Below are 12562 nucleotides of genomic sequence, written 5' to 3'. Positions count from 1 at the left end.
CAATTGCGCGGTCATGCAACACTGTCCCCATATGATTTTTTTCACACAAATAGAACTTTCTTTTGGTGGTATTTAATTGCCACTGGGTGTTTTATTTTTTGCACCATAAATAAAAAAAGAGCAAAAAACTTGAAAAAAATGCTTCTACAGTGGCACTGATGGGGGGCACTGCTGGGTGGTACTTGTGGGAGGCACTACTGGGCACTGGTGGGTGCCACTGCTGTGACTGTTCTGTCACATTTGCCGGTTATTGGCAGTACTTTCCTCACACTGTGATAGTGTGAGGAAAGTGCTGCCGATAACCGGCAACTGTATTTACTCAGTGATCTGCTGTGTCATTGGACACAGCTGATCACGTGGTAAAAGGCCGCTGTGATTGGCCTTTTACCTCATCACCTGATCGGCTGTGTCCGTAGGATACAGCGATCACGGAGATCGCCGAGTGCGCACAGCTGGGGGCATGCAGGAGGCCATGTTCTGGGAGGACATCATATGATGACCTCCCAGAACTGGACAACTGTGCTGTAGCTGTCATTCAGCTATAGCTTGGTTAGCAAGTGGTTAACAAACTTAAAGAGACTCTATCAAGATACTTCATATTTTGCTTTGAGCACATTATTATAAACTGCTTGCTCTCATTGGCAAGCATGCAGAAAATAGAATGCTCCATGCCCCTAGAAGTGTTGGAGTCCTATCATTACAATGGTGTTTGACTATAATACAGATTGCTTAAAGAAAGGGAGCTATACAGGTGAAACTCGAAAACTTAGAATATCCTGCAAAAGTTCATTTATTTCAGTAATGCAACTTAAAAGGTGAAACTAATATATGAGATAGACTCATCACATGCAAAGCAAGATAGTTCAAGCCGTGATTTGTCATAATTGTGATGATTATGGCTTACAGCTCATGAAAACCCCAAATCCACAATCTCAGAAAATTAGAATATTACATGCAATCAATAAAACAAAGATTGTACATAGAACAATATCGGACCTCTGAAAAGTATAAGCATGCATATGTACTCAGTACTTGGTTTGGGCCCCTTTTGCAGCAATTACTGCCTCAATGCGTTGTGGCATGGAAGCTATCAGCCTCTGGCACTGCTGAGGTGTTATGGAAGACCAGGATGCTTCAATAGCGACCTTCAGCTCTTCTGCATTGTTTGGTCTCATGTCTCTCATCTTTCTCTTGGCAATGCCCCATAGATTATCTATGGGGTTCAGGTCAGGCGAGTTTGCTGGCTAATCAAGAACAGTAATCCCACGGTCATTGAACCAGGTTTTGGTGTTTTTGGCAGTGTGGGCAGGTGCCAAGTCCTGCTGGAAAATGAAGTCAGCATCCCCACAAAGTTTGTCTGCGGAAGGAAACATGAAGTGCTCAAAAATCTCTTGGTAGACGGCTGCTTTGACTTAATGAAGCACAGTTGACCAACACCAGCAGATGACATGACTCCCCAAATCAATACAGACTGTGGAAACTTCACACTGGACTTGAAGCATCTTGCAGTGTGTGCCTCTCCATTCTTCCTCCATACTCTGGGTCCTTGGTTTCCAAATGAGATGCAAAAGTTGCTCTCATCAGAAAAGAGGACTTTGGACCACTGAGCAACAGACCAGGTCTGTTTTTCTTTACCCCAGGTAAGACGCTTCTGACGTTGTTTGTTGTTCAGGAGTGGCTTGACAAGAGGAATACGACATTTGAAGCCCATGTCCAGGATCCGTCTGTGTGTGGTAGCTCTTGATGCACTGACTCCAGCCTCAGTCCACTCCTTGTGAAAGTCCTCAACACTTTTGAATGGCCTTTTCCTGACAATCCTCTCCAGGCTGCGGTCTTCCCTGCTGCTTGTGCACCTTTTTCTTCCACACTTTTCCCTTCCACATAACTTTCTATTAATGTGCTTTCATACAGCACTTTGGGAACATCCAACTTCTTTTGCAATTACCTTTTGAGGTTTTCCCTCCTTATGGAGGGTGTCAATGATGGTTTTCTGCACAACTGTCAGGTCAGCAGTCTTTCCCATGATTGTGATTCCTACTGAACCAGACTGAGAGACAATTTAAAGGCTCAGGAACCCTTTGCAGGTGTTATGGCTTAATTAGCTGATTAGAGTGGGACACTTTGAGCCTAGAATATTGCACCTTTTTACAATATTTTAATTTTCTGAGATTGTGGATTTGGGGTTTTCATGGGCTGTAAGCCATAATCATCACAATTATGACAAATCACAGCTTGAACTATCTTGCTTTGCATGTGATTAGTCTATCTCATATATTAGTTTCACCTTTTAAGTTACATTACTGAAATAAATGAACTTTTGCACGATATTCTAATTTTTCGAGTTTCACCTGTAGTACATGCTTGAGGTGATTGTAGCCGTATTAGTGCATTTGTGACAGAAACAATTGCGTACTGTCCTTGATACTTTTTTATTTGCACTAACATACAATTTTGAGGACAAGCTTTCGGGGAGTGTCCCCTTCTTCAAGGTCCAAGCAGTACTGTCACAGAACTGCTTGGACCTTGAAGAAGGGGACACTCCCCGAAAGCTTGTCCTCAAAATTGTATGTTAGTGCAAATAAAAAAAGTATCACGGGCAGTACTCAATTGCCTGTAGTACATGTAATGGAAGTGTTTTACGTAAAGTTCTCAACAGAGATATGATTAGTATGATGAGTATGGTTAACTTGTTCTTAAAGAGAAAATAAAGGCTGTTTTGTGCATTTATTTTTATAAGATTCCTATTAAAAAAAAACAACAACTCATAATCGAAGTGGCTGTCACAAAGCAATGTGAGAAAATGTTAATAATTTATATATGTTTAAGATGTGAGAGAAAAGAAACGTTTGTATTCTTTTTACCGCTGGGAACTAAAGTCTAATCATTTATTTCTCCAGGAGGATTTTAAAAAGGAAGTGGCAAGCAATTACTATTGTATTGTCTACACGTTTCTGAGAGGCTTGAGGTTTACAATCCTCTTGGGTCAAGGACCATATATGTGCTCTTTTTATTAAGCGAACGCTTCTTTTGTGTGGGTTGCCTGATCTCTTACTAAGGCCTAGTCCTTTTTAGATTTTACTGGTTGTGTATAGCTTGAAGACATGTTAGAACAGGGGTGTCAAACTCAATTTCATTGTGGGTTGTATCAGCAGTATGGTTGCTCTCAAAGGGCCAGATGTATCTGTAAAACTATATAAATGTATCATCTCTTTATCATAATAAATAATTGCCTTTGCATTTGGTTATGACTGGTTTTGGTAATAATCTAAGACTTAAGCTATGAAGGGCAGGTGCAGACTGGCACAGAACCTACTCACTCTCCTGTAGTAGATGATGCAAGTCTGAAAAGGAGGGTCGCACATGGCTGGTATCATCCACAGGAAACTTTGAGACTGCTCAGACAAAACATAATTCTGCCATGGTGTTCTGTCTGAGGAGTCTCTCATTTTCTTCAAGTTTCTTCTGGATGATACCAGCTGCATGCAACCAGGGGCGGACTGACCATTTGGAAACTCGGGCACTACCCGAGGTCAGTAGGGGGCCCCATGAGATGCCCCTGGTACCTTTTTCATAGGCTTTTTTGAGTTTGGGCAAGGACACAGGGGCCCCATGATCCCCTATTGCCCGGGGGCCCCATGAGTTGTCAGTCTGCCCCTGCATGCAACCCTCCTTTTCAACTGGCATAGAAATTTGTATTATTCTCATAATAATTGTAAGCTGATATCCAGAGCATCCCCTCCCTTACATAAGATGTCAAGAGCCCCCCTACCATCAGAAGTCAAGAGTCCCCCCTCCCCCCTTACATCACAGTGCATCCTCGTACCTTGTGCTGTTGCTGGGAAGAAGCTGGGGGTGGAGCAGGGAAGCAGAAAGTGCAGAGTCTGGAGGAGGACCAGAGGAGGCTGGAGTGTGCTGCTGGAGTTTGCGGAATGCAGAGACTAGGGGAGGTGGAGACATGCGGGTGCTGGGGTGCTATGGCTGCACAGATAGGCACAGAATCTGTAGGAGTTCTCTCCTCTCTGCTTAGAAGGGGGGTTGGGACAGAGATGAGCCTCTCCACAGCTACACAAAGAAGCGCGGGATCTGGTGGAGCAGGTCTGTCCTCTCTGCTGCTGACTTCTGAGACAAGGTGGAGGCAGAGATGAGATGAGGGGGTGCCGCAGCTGCGGTAGAGGTGCGAGAGCCACATGGAATGGCCTGACAGGCTGGATTCAGCCCATGGGCCTTGTGTTTGAGAAACATTACTTATGGCAGTCACAACTAGAAGAGTAATGACATTATCGCCCTAAATAACTAGCAATGGTCCTCAGCAACTTAACTTTGTGGTAGATTACTCTCAGCCACACTTTATCCTGTTTAAGTACTTGGAAGATGTGGTGTTAACCTCCCTAGCGGTTTTCCCTAGTGTAGCTCGGGGTAAAATTTGAGTACCAAGAGCGGTAACCCTGAGCTACACTCGGGCTTACCATGCGGCGTTGCACAGGGGGGCCCTGCAGCACTTACCTTGTCCTTCGCTCCTGCAATGTGTCTCCTGCAGCGTCCCCGGCCATCTCCTCCGGCCAATGCCGGCATCCGGCTTCCGTGTTCCGGTCCCTGTGACGTCAGGACGTACGGGCGCCGAAACCGGCAGCAAATTTGAAATTTTTAAAAAATGTCATTTTTGCTGTCATTGCTGTTTCAATGCATTTCACATATATTTTGTCCCTACTGCTTTGTCCTGTGCCCTGCCTGCATTTTGACTGTTCTTTCTGCCTGGAAACTTAGAAAAGTCCATGGCGTCCAAAAAGCATCCCTTTACGTCAAAAGCGGTTTTAGAACAGCGATAGTAAATCAGAACCACTTGCAGAATTGAGTGATAATGATTCGTGGGGAAATTCGTCATCAGACACTGAAAACGATTTTGCGACTTTGCTCAGCAATGTGCGAATTTGCCTCTGTATTTCAAATTTCAGTGTTTTTGGTTTGATTATATTATTGAATTACATTTATTATTATATTATTATTTTTTATGATTATTTATTAAATTATAATTTATGATTTCGTGTTTCAAATTTTATCATATCCGGAATGTTTAATAGACTCTTGTTCGTACAGATTTCAGTGAGTTATTCCTAAAAATTACAGCCTACAATAAAAAACTACATATTTCCATGCAAAAAAATGGTACCGCTTTCAGCATAAAAAAATCGGAAAGAATCATACCGCTGAGGAGGTTAAAGAGGACCGTGCTTAAAAATAAAAAAATAACACTATATTCATAATCTTTTGCTCAACTTCTTAACGTATGTGAAATGTGTAAAAACATTACATGCCAGAAACACTAAGTTTTGATTGGTAATATTCATTGGTAATAAGCTTTGCATTGCATTTTACTGATCAATTATTGCTAGAAAAATCAGTATAATAATTTTATTATTCCTCTCTTTCTTCGGTTCATGCTGGAACTGTAGTTTTTGGGGTCATAACATGGATTTTAAATGGACAAAATCTACCAGAGCCTTGAATTTCCAAAAATAACAAAACTACCAGCAATGGATCTAAACTGCATATTTATAAAAATAATGATCCCTTAGAAACTTTTGGTTTAGTAGAGCTCAGATTACAAAGTGAGATTAATCTAAAACTGATATTCTAATATTAATGATTTGTAGAACTCTTATAAAATATATATAATATATTTATTCACTGAGGAGCTCCAGTGATGGCATATTCTTTTCTTGTTCTCACAGGTTTAGTGCACTCAGTGACTGGCTTCAACATTCTGTGAAAAAAAAGAACATTCGTTGCTTGATTCTAGAGTTGTTCGCTTTTTATGCATTATGGAGTTCCACCAGTAAAACTGTCACACCCACTCTTTGGCTTTTGTAATGTCTCTAGTTAGAAGGACATATTGACATTGTAGTATCCAAAGAAATGGAAAATAATGAGTCATTTACCCCACTCCTTTCAAAGATGGAAACATTGTTGAGTGCCTTCCCTAACTCATAGATTGTATATTAGTTTCAGGGTAGTGATATCACTCATAGTGAAACTGAATAGCTACTTCTATCAGAGGTTTCTTATTTAGATGTTTTCTTTATGACATATTTCTTTTAATCGCATATGGTAATACATATAATACAGTAAAAATACAGTTCATCATTCCAATATTAAAGTCTATTGTTTTGTCATATCTGTTTGAAAAGAGCAAACAAATACATATTAACCTTGCCAGAAATATTATCAGCTCATATCTCTCTGTGCTTTCTGTCTGTGCTGCGCTGTTATGAAATTACATTGTGCCCTGCTATCTCTGAGGACTACTGAATTCCTTCTCTCTAGGCTATAGAGAAGAAGAGAGGGGAGAGTGACTTGTAGTCCTGTCCTAGAGTGACATTATTGTTCCTACATAGATACAGTGTTGTGAGTGTGTTATTGGTATGACCACCAGTTGAAGACAAAAGAAAAAAAGGCCCAAAAAAGAAAAACCCGATGCAGCCACCACATCTGAGGACTGGTAAGCTTCAATATAGTACATATTAGTTTTTTTGGTTTACATGTGCTTTAAGGAGAGCCTAATTTCACATCATAGGTTGCCACAATACCTTGAAATATACTGTACGTAAAAAGGTACATTCAAAGGATGAATATATATGGATGAAAAACTTACTTCTGTTGTCAATTTGGTGGTTGAGTGATCGGCTGTGAACAGATATGACACTAAAGGAAACTAGTAATAGCAGCATGTAGATGGTACTCAGCTTGGGTCTACTTGAAAGCCGTTGTGCACTTGACCGTGAGTCTATACACAGCATTTTGGAATGATAATGATGAAGCAATCCTAGGAAAGTCAAAGAGAATAGTTAACATATATCTTTCATCCTTGTAATGACAATTATATCTTTTAATTTTAACATATAGAAATCTATTTTAATATCTTTCAGGTTTCTAAAATCATATTAATGTATTGGCCGCTAGGCATGAGCAGAAATGAGAGATTTCATTATGCCTGAAATGTTGGTGAACATCAGGCGGTCTGGGTGAAATTTCACCACTTTGATGAAAAGCATTTAAGTCAAAGCGGAGGTGTATTAAGACAACACTGTCAGGTTGACAAAAATTACATATGAAAGGTCCCTGCAATAGAAGAGCTCTTATACTCACCTCACTCATTTAGAGCGTCTCCTACCTTCCCTCCATTCCAACACTGCAGTCACCATCTGTGTTTTTGGCATTTGGCACTTAGTCGGATGCCTTTCTCCCTCTCCCTGTGCTTCCATGCTCTGACAGCTACATAAATGCAGGACTCAGCAGTGACATAGTGGTTGGAGTCCAAGCCACAGGCATCCGGAACTCCTAAAAGCTTTGAATGTTGAAGACACTGATGGAGGTTGCAGTGCAGGAACAGCAGAGAATAGGAGATCCAAGTCACTGGAGAGGTAGGTATAAGAGCTCTTCTGTTGCAGGGACCATTTATCTGTATTTTTTGCTAACATGAATTGTATTAAGGTGTTTTATTTTGGGTTTTTTTAAGGCCGAATTGGGCTTTAAAAGGCCCCTGAGGTTTATGGAAGCCCCTTTCAACTATTGTAGACCTGTTTTATGCCACAAATAGCCCCTAATTATCCTCATAATTTTAATATTTTTTCACAGAAAGAAAAATTACAGACAGTGGAAAAAAGTTAAGACACAGTACTCAAAAAACAATAGAAGAAACACGTACAATACAAAGAAAACTACTAATATATTTCAATTTACCCTAAGTACCCTAAAGCAAAACACACCCTCTAAGAAAGAAAAAAAAGGGTAACTCATTAAGTACAACTATTTTTTTCAAGCAAATTTTAGTAGTAAAAGTAGCTCAATAAGCAAAACTGAGAGTTTCTGCTTTGGTGAAATTTGGCCAAAATAGATACAATAGATTACTGTGCAGCTAAATCTATTTTGCTAAACTCACTCTGCTAATACTTACTGCCCACCTAAGAATTATATGACTACAATTACCATTGTTGGGTCAAATGAGATTTTTTTAATGCCAAGATACAGCATATAGTATTTTATGGTGATGTGAAGATACTGCTGTTTGACAAGCGTAGCATGGAAAGCTCCTATAAGTCTGCAGCATAGTGTATCATCAGTAAAACTACACAATAATAAAATGATGGAAAAAAGTGGATAACTTGGAAAAAAATAGATACAATAACACTTGCAATTTGGATCCATTTAACCTTTTGGTTGTTCTGAAAGTCTATAGAATATAAGAATTCAGTAGTTCTTGATTTGTGGCAGACAAGTGGATGCACTTTAACATAAATAATACAATAGTTTGGAACAAATGCATTAAAATGTTTTTTTTTCAGAAATATCTAGTTTAATTTTTTGTCTCTGTTTAAAAAAGAAATTTGGAATCTTTGCAAGATACTTTATTTACAGGACCTTTTACATCTTAGGCTGGTAAGCAAAGATCTCATTTATTCAAATATATATTCTCATACCAAATTTCAAAACAATAACAGATTACCCATAAATAAAATTACCACTGGGACTCATAATGGACTGCAGTGACCAAAAACTCTAAGATGCTGAGACCACAGTGCTTCCATTGATTAAAGCAAATTTAACCTTTACGGCATTAGGGATCATCTCTAACGGTAAATTAAAAGCTAAAGACTTGTCCGTGTGCTTACGAGTGAAACTACCAGTGCACTTGATAATCACATGAGTAAAAAGCATTGATAATGAGCTAAAAGAGCAACAAATGCTTTCTGAGATTTCCTGTGTGAAGAAACATAGCTGCTAAGTGCTCTGCTGTATGTCCTGGGTGAATTGCATTGATTTAGTTTATATTTTTCACACTGAATAGCCTTTAAATATTACATGAGATAAGCAGCAAAAAAAATAATCTCAAACCATTTTAGCATTTGTTCACTCTGTTTAAATTTAAAAGTTACTAGGAAACATAGTATTATATATAAAAATAATAATGATAACAATTAAAATAATTATATTTTTTTTTTATTGTTTCCTCATAATAATCTTAAGATTCATCCTTTGATTTTTAAGTGCATGCATCTGTCCACTGTCAACTAATTATATGTATTTAGAGAAAAATAGAGAATTACCAAGAAGGGGGGAACAATAACTTTTTATATTTTCTATTTACATTCTATAAAAGGGAAATTTTACATATTCATTTAGTATTTCTTTTTCTATTTTAATAGTTTCTTTTCTATAGCCTGAATAGTAGGACGCAGTTAAAAAATTAATAGAATCATCTTCACCTGAACTGATTCATATTAGATGTAAAAAAAACACAATGGACACATCCTTGTCTATCCCATATTAATGTCTCATTCATACACAGTATTAAAGATTATCTTTCTTTGTGGCTTTACTCACCTTTGTTTCTTCTCTGTTGTCTCACAAAAAGATGCTGAGGGATGAAAGAGTTTGTAAAGTCACCTTTTTTTTCTAAGGTAGGATTTTTCCTTTATATAGCTGCTTGCTCTGACTGATGACAGATTTAATGGGACGTCAGCTATAGTTCTAGAAGGTAGGGAGAGTGGAGAGAGAGAATGAGGGGAGAAAGAAGCCCCTTCAGTTCAGTTGAAAAGAAAAAAAAAAACTCATCAGTGACAGAGTGTTGCATCTGTCTCCCCAGCACGTTCCTGTACACTTTGTCAGAGTGAATCGACAGCTGTACAGCATCACTAAGCAAGTGGTTCTATGACTTTCTGATCAGAGGACCCACTTATAGGGCGGCAGTAGGAGGCTTGGGGGTGGATCTTGCGTCATCAGCATCATTAGTTACATTAATTGATTAGTCTACTTATTTATGTTTTTATATAGTTTTATACTCTATCTCTATATAGAATATATATATTTTCTGTACAAAATGTCCCTCCTTTACCTTTATACCTAGTTGTGTGTGACTTGACTAAATGTGTGACTTGTGTCAAGTAAAATATTTTTCAAAGTTTTATTCCAAAAAAGTGTAAATATAATTTCCCTGAATGGCAAAGAGTTGCTCAATTTTTTAACAGTGTCTTACAACAAATATAACTGCTACACCGCCATTTTGCAATTTACAGTTAATAAATATTTTCTTTGTAATTCAATTTAGAGCCAGCAATAATTTTCTAAACTGGCAAAAAAGTTTAAGGCAGGCCATAGACAATACAAGTATCTTTCCTGCAAACAAGGATTGCAGGAAAGAAATTTGCATGATTCATACAAAACAGATGGTGTTGGCAGAGGAATCCCTCCTGTCGAGCTATTGTCTTCTCCTGAAGGGGGGCGGGGAAAGCGGTCCCTGTCAGGAGAAGACAATTATTATTGCTGTTGGCTATAGCAGCTGCTAGCAATAATCGCAAGTGAATGCGGAAGGGTGGTTGTACCCAAGTTGAACGATCGATCAACTTGGTACTTTCAGCCTGCCCACGCACGGTTCAAACCATCTATGCGCGACCTAAGTATGGTTTCCTTATCTTTTTCTGTGTAGCCCTCTTTTGCAGGGGTTATGAGAAAAAGGATATTGCGCTACACCAGTAGGTAAATAAGAGAACCAGAACCTTCACTAATGCTAGGTACACACAGAGAGTTGAAGGTACACATGGGGAGCTAAATGAATTAAAAACTGAGATGTCGCCATACTAACTAAACAATGTTAGTGTGGCAATCTCCCCTGCTGGGCTATTGTGTTCTGACAGGTGGACTACCGGCACACTGCCAGAACACACTGCTGGTTTTCCATCATGCCTGGTCAATGAAATCCGGTCAGATGCTGCTGTGATAGGGTGCTGTACTTATGTACATACAATGTCAGCCAGTTAATTTTGAATCAGCCGATACTGGACGATATTCATCTACCAGCCTATGTAGAAGAGTGGGTTTGATAATAAACCTACCAGCCCATCCACCCGGACAAGGCCTCTGTAAATGGAGGGGATACATTTCCTGTAAAGTTAACCAGCAATCTAATAAAAGTAATTGGGAGCAGAGGAGCTACTGCAACCAGCATATATCATTAACCATATGTATATAGAAACACACCAGTATGGGAAAAAATACAAGCTCTATGTAATCAAACATTAATAATAGCACATACATCCAATGCACAAGCAGGTATTATCAGTAAAAGAGCTGACATGTGTTTGTGTGTATATATATATATATATATATATATATAATATATATATACAGGCCTCAAACTTTCCACTCGCCTGCTCGCATTTGGCGAGTGGAAAAAAAAACGTGGCGGGGAGTGTTTCCGCCAGGCCGCATGTACAAAGCAAAGCAGCTGAAGGAAGGGAGGAGCTGAAGGGGGAGGAGCTGAAAGAGACCCTATGGCTCGATGCCAGATAGATGTCACTACTCCCGTCGCAGACACCATGGGCCAGACTATAGAAAAGTAAGTGAGTGCCAGCCTACCACTGCCAGTGAACACTTACTAGTAGAACAACTTATAAGACAATTTGTATAGACACATCAGAGTTAAACTGAGTCTACACATATTGTCTTATACATTTTTCTAAACACTAAGTGAACATCACGAAAGGATGCTTTGTTGTGTTGAGCTCTATGTCTGATCCTTCATTTTACCTTCTGACATGTTGTCCTCTGTTCAGTATCACTCACTTTGTGAGAGAGTGAGAGAGAGAGAGAGAGAGAGAGAGAGAGAGAGAGAGAGAGAGAGAGAGACTGTTCTTAACAAGAATTCTCTCTCTCTCTCTCTCTCTCACACACACACAATGGGAATGAACTTCTTGGACCCAACATAGTGTCCTGTATTAAGACTGGCTCGGTTCACACTGCCATGATGCAGCATATTGTATGTGATTCGCACAGTAATCACACCACATTCTTATGCAAATCACATGCGACTTTTACAGCAGTGCGATTTGAGCCTACTCATTTTGTATGACTCAAATTGCACTGCATCCACACCAAAATGGTGCAGGAAACTCTTTTTTACCCCACCAGAATCGGAGCGCATGGGTGTCCACACCCATTCAATCTGATTTGCAAATCAAACTGCATTTTGTTAACCAATTATGGGGTGTCGTTAACGTAGCCTCCCTGGCGGTATTCCCGAGTATAGCTCGGGGTAAAGTTTCAGTACCACAAGCGGTAACTGCGAGCTATACTCGGGCTTACCATGCGGTGCTGCTCGGGGATCTGTCCTTCTCTTGCCTTGTCCTACGCTCCCGCGATGTCCCTCCTGCAGTGTCCCTGTAATGTCCTCCGGCAGATGCTGGCATCTGTCTTCTGGGTTCTGCCCCCTGCGACGTCGGGACGTACGGGGACGGAACGGCGGGAAATTTGAAAGTGACATTCACTAAATTCACTAAAATAAATAGTAAAACATTACTGTATCAAACCATTTCACATACATTTTGTCCCTACTGCTTTGTCCTGTGCCCTAACTGCATATTTACTGTTCTTTCTGCCTGGAAACTGAGAAATGTCCATAGTGTCCAAAAAGTGTCCCTTTAGGTCAAAATCAGTTTTAGACCAGCTAGAGAACAGCGATAGTAAATTAGAACCATTTGCAGAATTGAGTAATAATGATTCGTGGGGAAAT

General features: G+C 39.6%; 1 long non-coding RNA gene across 2 annotated transcripts in view; it reads right to left on the bottom strand.

Moving 5' to 3' along the window:
- LOC149466424 (uncharacterized) overlaps positions 1–9673 on the bottom strand; it is a 34808-nt gene extending 25135 nt beyond the window's left edge. For both annotated transcript variants that reach the window (XR_016312073.1, XR_016312072.1), the window contains exons 1-2: positions 9379–9673; positions 6650–6820 (exon numbers count right to left, since the gene is read on the bottom strand). This is a non-coding gene — a long non-coding RNA (uncharacterized LOC149466424). The remainder of the gene's footprint in view (positions 1–6649; positions 6821–9378) is intronic.
- Positions 9674–12562: the final 2889 nt, after the last annotated feature.

This window comes from Staurois parvus, unplaced genomic scaffold (genome assembly GCF_062004578.1).
Source record: "Staurois parvus isolate SC_StPar_1 unplaced genomic scaffold, SC_StPar_1.0 ptg000130l, whole genome shotgun sequence".
Taxonomy (NCBI): domain Eukaryota; kingdom Metazoa; phylum Chordata; class Amphibia; order Anura; family Ranidae; genus Staurois; species Staurois parvus.
Note: the sequence above shows the minus strand (reverse complement) of the source record. Positions and strands in the feature narration are given on the sequence as shown.